Raw genomic sequence first — 6,163 nt, forward strand, 5'->3', positions numbered from 1 at the left:
GGAATGGAGAGGTATATGAGAGAGGGGGGTGTGAACTGGGAGCAGGGCAATGAAATGGCGGGGGACAGAGCGACATGGAGGCGATTTGTTTGTGACCACCCCTTACGGGATTAAGGCGTCTGGCAATAGATTGATAGACAGATGTAGGGGAATGATTGGGGCCACGTCTTCGTGTACTACTTCTACAACCACCAGTACTAAACCTCAGGTCCTAATGGCTTCACTATGAGGCCGTCCTTTTTTTAGTTTACTGAATTTTGCTACCTCTACTATTTATTAATTTTCCTGGGGCAAGGCAAGCTCTGCCTTGTAATGTACCATGATCCTATCACAGACTATGCATGTTTTAACAAAGTTTTGGTGAATATTTTAATTTTTGTTTCAAGTGCTGATGAACATCCCTTTTATCCAGTGCTACATTTTACCATGATCATTTATGTTTACCGTAGTAATACCTAAGCTGAAAAAGGATTTGAATTGCTTGCTTGCAGTCGAATGAAAAATATTAAGCAAACTGTTATCACTTATCCATCTATTGGCAAGTAACCGGCAAGCGAGGTGTACAGACTGGTGCAGTAAAGAAGTAATCAAGTGAAGAGATAGGTGTACCAAAAGATTTCCAAAGTGCAGAGACAAATGCAGAAAAAACATGTGTGGTGTGTAAAGCCAGGTGCAGCAAAAGAGTTCTGAGGTGTAGAGACAGGTGCAGCAGATGTGTGATGTATAGAGACACGTGCAGTAAAAGAAGTGTGAAGTGGAAGAATATAGAAAAAGAGGTGTCAGGTAAAAGGAGACAGATGTAGAAATGGCAGTGTATGTGAGGTGTGGAGGAAAGTGTGCAGAGGGCAGTCAAGGGTGTAAGCACAGTAAAGGTGTTGGCAGAGGGTGTATGGTGGGCTTATCCATATTATAATTTTGTGTACAATTTCACACTACGAAAAATATCATCATGCAAGTCTTATCCCATTATAATTAACAGTGTTTAGTAACCTGAAGGAATAATGTGTCCTGTGCGGTGGTGTGGTAGTGTGTCCTGTGCGGTGTTGTGGTAGTGTGTCCTGTGCGGTGATGTGGTGGTGTGTCCAGTGTGGTGGTATGTCATGTATGTTGGAAGTGGTGTGTCCTGCGTGGTGGTGGTGTCCTATGTGGTGATGGTGTGTCCTGTGTGGTGGTGTGTCCTGTGCGGTGGTGTGGTGCTGGAGTGTCCTGTGTGGTGGTGTGATTGTAGTGGCCTTCTGCCTGTTGCTCGTTCTGGTCTCTCGTCTTTATGAGGAGGGAGGGTCGGTAACCTGTCCTCCACCACCACCACCACCACCTCTCTCTCTCTCTCTCTCTCTCTCTCTCTCTCTCTATCTCTGTGTAATGTATGCCAGCTTTCCTCTCCCTTTTTAAAATTACATTCCCATCCGATCCATTCCTCAATACTTGACCTTCCCTCCCCTCTCCCCACTCCCCTCACCTCCCTCTGATGTAACCTATTCCTTGTCTTCCCTAAATTCCCCTCCCTTTAGTACCCATTCTTTCCCTTTCTCTCCCTTCTTCCCTTTCTGTATCTCATTTTCTCTCTTCTTTGTCACTTTCCTCTTTTTCATCTCCCACTCCCTCTGCGCACCCTCTTTACCTCTTTCCTCGATGTCTCTCCCTCTTCCTTCCCTGCCTCCCATTTACTTTCTTTCTCTCCATTCCGTTTTCTCCTCCATGTTTCAGTTTCCTTTTCTGCCTTCCAACTATCCCCTTTCCCTTCACTCTTTTCCTACACGAGTCTCTCTCTCCTCTTTCTCTCCTTCTCATCTTCCCTCTTTCCCTCCTCTCCAACGTGCCTTTCCCCTCTTTCTCTAAGACCCGTATCTCCATCTCATTTTTCATTCTCTCCTTTATCCTCCACTTTCACGAGCCTCCCCTCTTTCTCTGCCTCCCATCTCGCCCTCTCCCCTCTTTCTCTTCTCGCGTACCTTCTCCTTTTATCTCTACCTCCCATCTCTCCGTCCCTGCCTTCCCTTTCCTTATTTTCCTCCTCCCCATTTTTCTCTACCTTCTATCTCTTCTTTTCTCTTCTCCTCTCTCCCTTCTTTCCCTCTCCTCTCACACGCCTCCCCTCTTGTGTCCTTGAGCCCCTCTAACCTTAGCCTTGTTATGATCACAATGACGTCACACAAGGGCACAGGTAGGGCGAGAAGGTGCAGAGAGAGGGGAGGAAAGGTAGGGAGGTAGGAGGGCTTGGAGGGAGGGAGGGGAGAGGAGGAGAGAGTGGTATATGGATGGGGAGAAAAGGTACGGGGAAAATGTAGGCATGGGTGGATGTACAGAAAAAAGGATGGAAGGGGTGGAGAAATGAGGGAAAGAAAGAAAACAAGGGAGGGAACAACAGAAGTGTGCATGAAGGGAAAGAAAGGAGAGAAAGGTGGAGGGAGACAAAGAAAGGTGAGAAGGGGGAGGGAGGGAGGGAGGGAGAATGGAGAGAGAAGGAGAGAAAAAAGGAGGGAATGGAGACAAAGGTAAAGAAGAGATGATTGAAGGAATGATGGAAAGGACGGTAGGAAAACATCAAAGATGGGATGGAGAGAAAAAGAGAAGGAAGCAAGGGCCGGGGGAACAGAAAACAAGGAGGAAAGGAAGATGAAAAGAATAGTGGGAAGGAGAGAGGAGTAGTTACAGGGAAAAATGACGGAAGGAGAAAATGAAAGAAGAGAAGCGATGGAGAAAAGAAAAGGGAGAGACGAAGAAGTCATGACTGGAAGAAGAAAGAAAAGAAAGGGAAGAATAGGTGTTTGAAAGGAAATATGAAATAGAGGGAAGAGAAAGACAGAGGGAAGAAGATAGGTTTGAAAGGACAGAAGGAAGGGAAAGAGCAGAAACGGAAAAAATAAAGAAGAGAATATTTATAAACCTGAAAGAGGCGGATGAGTAAAAGCGAGGATGGACACAAGAAAAGTGAGACAAATAGATAAATGGACTGAGGAGCAGAATGAGTGGGGGAGGATGAAGAGTGAAGGTGAGAGAGAGAGAGAGAGAGATGCGTTCATTGATCCAGCTTCCCCCTCCTTTCCCCTCCCTCTCCCCTCCTCTCTCTTTCCCCTTTCCTTCTCGAAACGCCGGATTCCGAGAAATTTTGGTATTAATACAACTTCTCTCTCTCTCTCTTTCTCTTCCCCTCCCCCCCTCTCTCTCTCTCTCTCGCTCTCTCTCTTTCTCTGTTCTTTCGTCTCCATTTCCTTCCAGTTCCTTTCTCACTCTATCCCTCTCTTTCATTTCTTCCTGTTTACCTGTCTCCATGCTTCTCTCTCTCTCTCCTTTAACTTCTATCCCCTCTTACCCCCCCCACTCGACACAAAGGTCAAACTCTATTATAGGCCACCTCACGTGACCTCGCCGCATTGTCCTCATAAAACACAACGCCATTAGAGAGAGAGAGAGAGAGAGAGAGAGAGAGAGAGAATATATTACTTGCACAACAGCTTAAGTTATATTACGTTGTTTGTAAATATTTTTGCATTACCTGCTGCCATCATGTACCTAACCTTACTCTAGCTGCATACGTTCCCTGAGAACGAAATAAAATGTATGATGATGATGATGATGATGATGATGATTATTATTACTGTTATTATTACTGTTATTATTATTATTATTACTATTATTATTATTATTATTATTATTATTATCATCATCATTATCATCATCGTCATCATCATAACCCATTTATATGTAAAAGACCAAAGCGTTTGACAAGGCCTTGTGGCTATCATGCCAATTTTATCCCACCCATACGGGAAAATCCCAGTCCTGTAGCATATTATCCATCAAAATCTAATCTATCCCAACTTATCCTAACTAAACCTAGGTTAACCAAAGTTACTGCAGTTTTGCTTCCTAGTTGGTTGATAAAAACTTTTATAAAGAACTGTGTGTGTGTGTGTGTGTGTGTGTGTGTGTGTGTGTGTGTGTGTGTGTGTGTGTGTGTGTGTGTGTGTGTGTGTGTGTGTGTGTGTGTGTGTGTGTGTGTGTGTCTCAGCCCATCCTCAGTGATGTATTTTCATATAAAACTTTAGCATTGCTATCAACCCATTCAATATGGTTGGTCTCACGTAAGCTAAACAATATCATTTGGGGTACTAAGAAAGGAGAGTTTTTAATTCCTATTTTTAAAATATCTTCATATTTAATGGTGGTAGATGGGGCGCCCACCATCTACAGTCACTCGATTAACTCTACTCGCTGACTCCACATTGAGGGACAAGACAAATAGTTTCCTGTAATCCAGGAAAATTTACTATGTTCAGTAATAACAGTACCAGTATGTTAACCATGTACTGGACGCTTGTTGGCTTTTTGGGTTCACGCGCTCCAACTGGATGTGCCTTGTAAGGGTTTAAATTTGAGGGTTGGCTGGGGTTTACTGGTCTCTCAAGCTGAATAAAATCGTCTGGTAAGGCAAGAACAGACTTTTAAAAAATTGCCATCGCACTAGGGTAGTTGATGAAGACTGTTTCTATCCCTTTCCCTCTAAGGAGTCTGCCCAAAGCAAAATTAATAAGTATACAAATAAATTACTATAGATAACAAAAACTAACTAAAATACCCTGATTAGATAAAATAATCCAACAACAACAAAAACAAAACAAAAAAGATGTCATGGCACTTGATGAGATTAACGATGCTATTTTTAACTCCTTCAATCCTATGACGTCATTTTGCACATTTTCCATTCTGTTCTTGTCACCTACTGACGACTTCAGTTTAAGGGGAATTCTCTATTTTTTTTTTTATTCTTCTTTGTGTGTGTGTGTGTGTGTGTGTTCTGCTAAGGGGATTAATAAAGTGTATCTCTGACCCCTCCAGCTTGATATCACTCTCCGGAAGGGAATAAAATCGTCTGAGGTAGCAAGAATAAAATATAAAAATAATGAAACTGAAAGCGTTAAAACTGATAGTCCCACATATATGACGACGATTTTTGTAATATGTGATAATGGCTGACTACAGCTGACCTCTCTGACCCGGTGCTGGCTTCACTGTGTCATGTGGGACGCAGGCTAACCTCATCTGACATTTACAGGTGATAGGTGATAGATCAATGACTATCAAAATGAAGGAGTTTGCTTACACCTTCGCACCCACAGTTTTAATGATACGATCTTGAGCTTCCCACACACAAGACGGATAAGATACATAATAAAACCTATACTCCGCGTCCTTTACCTTGGCCTGAAGTTGCCGTCCCTCTATCTTGAAAGCTGAGTAGATTAACACTAGAATATGATGCTAGTCACGAGGAAGTGCTAGAAAGGATGTAGTGCCACAGGATGTAGAACCCAGTCTGCCAGTAAATACAAAACGCGTCCTCGTACTAAAGTGGTTGACATACAGGGTGGTCCATATATCAGGCATCTCAATTCTCGTGTGTTTCGGCTCAGTCTGCTGGTGTGGGGAGCGCAGATATTTTAAATGCTTAGTGAAACTGCTACTCAACCATGCAATCACTGAATGCAAAAAAGTTAGACAATATAAAGGATGGTTACGTTAGCGGAGGAAGAAGAAAACGATGCAGGGACTGGCACGGGTTACTGAGCCGTCCCTGCAACACACGACACTCGGGATGCGTAACATATGGACCCCTCTGTATTCTACCCAATCCCGGAGTTCACCCATAATAGCCGCAACGAAATCAAAGCCTTTTTATCCTCCCTTATTTCCATTCTCTCTTGCCAGTCCAAGCCACCCTCCCTCATCTCTCTCATGATCATGATCATCATCATCATCATGGCTTCCATATTCACCCTAAATATCATCTCCCTTTCCCAGCCCGCACCAATTCCATTCTTATCTTCTCTCTTCCCCCTCTCCCCACTACCTCTCTCTCTCCTCTCCTACATTCCCCCGTCTCTCCCTCCCCTCCATCCATCCTTCACTCCTCCTTCCCCTCCATCCATCCCTCCTTCCCTCCATCCCTCTGCCCCCAAACCCTCTCCTTTGTCCAGCCTATGCTTCTGTTTTAGGCATTGACGTCATTCGGTTCTCTCTCTCTTCCTCCCTCCCTCCCTCTCTCTCTCTCTCTCTCTCTCTCTCTCATGCTCGCTGTTTCTTTTCTTTACCCTTCTTTTTGTCTCCAACAATGCAAAGAGACAGACAGAAATACAGATAGCTAGATGGACAGATATATAAA

Source organism: Coenobita brevimanus, chromosome 94 (genome assembly GCF_032717465.1).
Source record: "Coenobita brevimanus isolate Jiangsu-jjx chromosome 94, ASM3271746v2, whole genome shotgun sequence".
NCBI classification, from domain to species: Eukaryota; Metazoa; Arthropoda; class Malacostraca; order Decapoda; family Coenobitidae; genus Coenobita; species Coenobita brevimanus.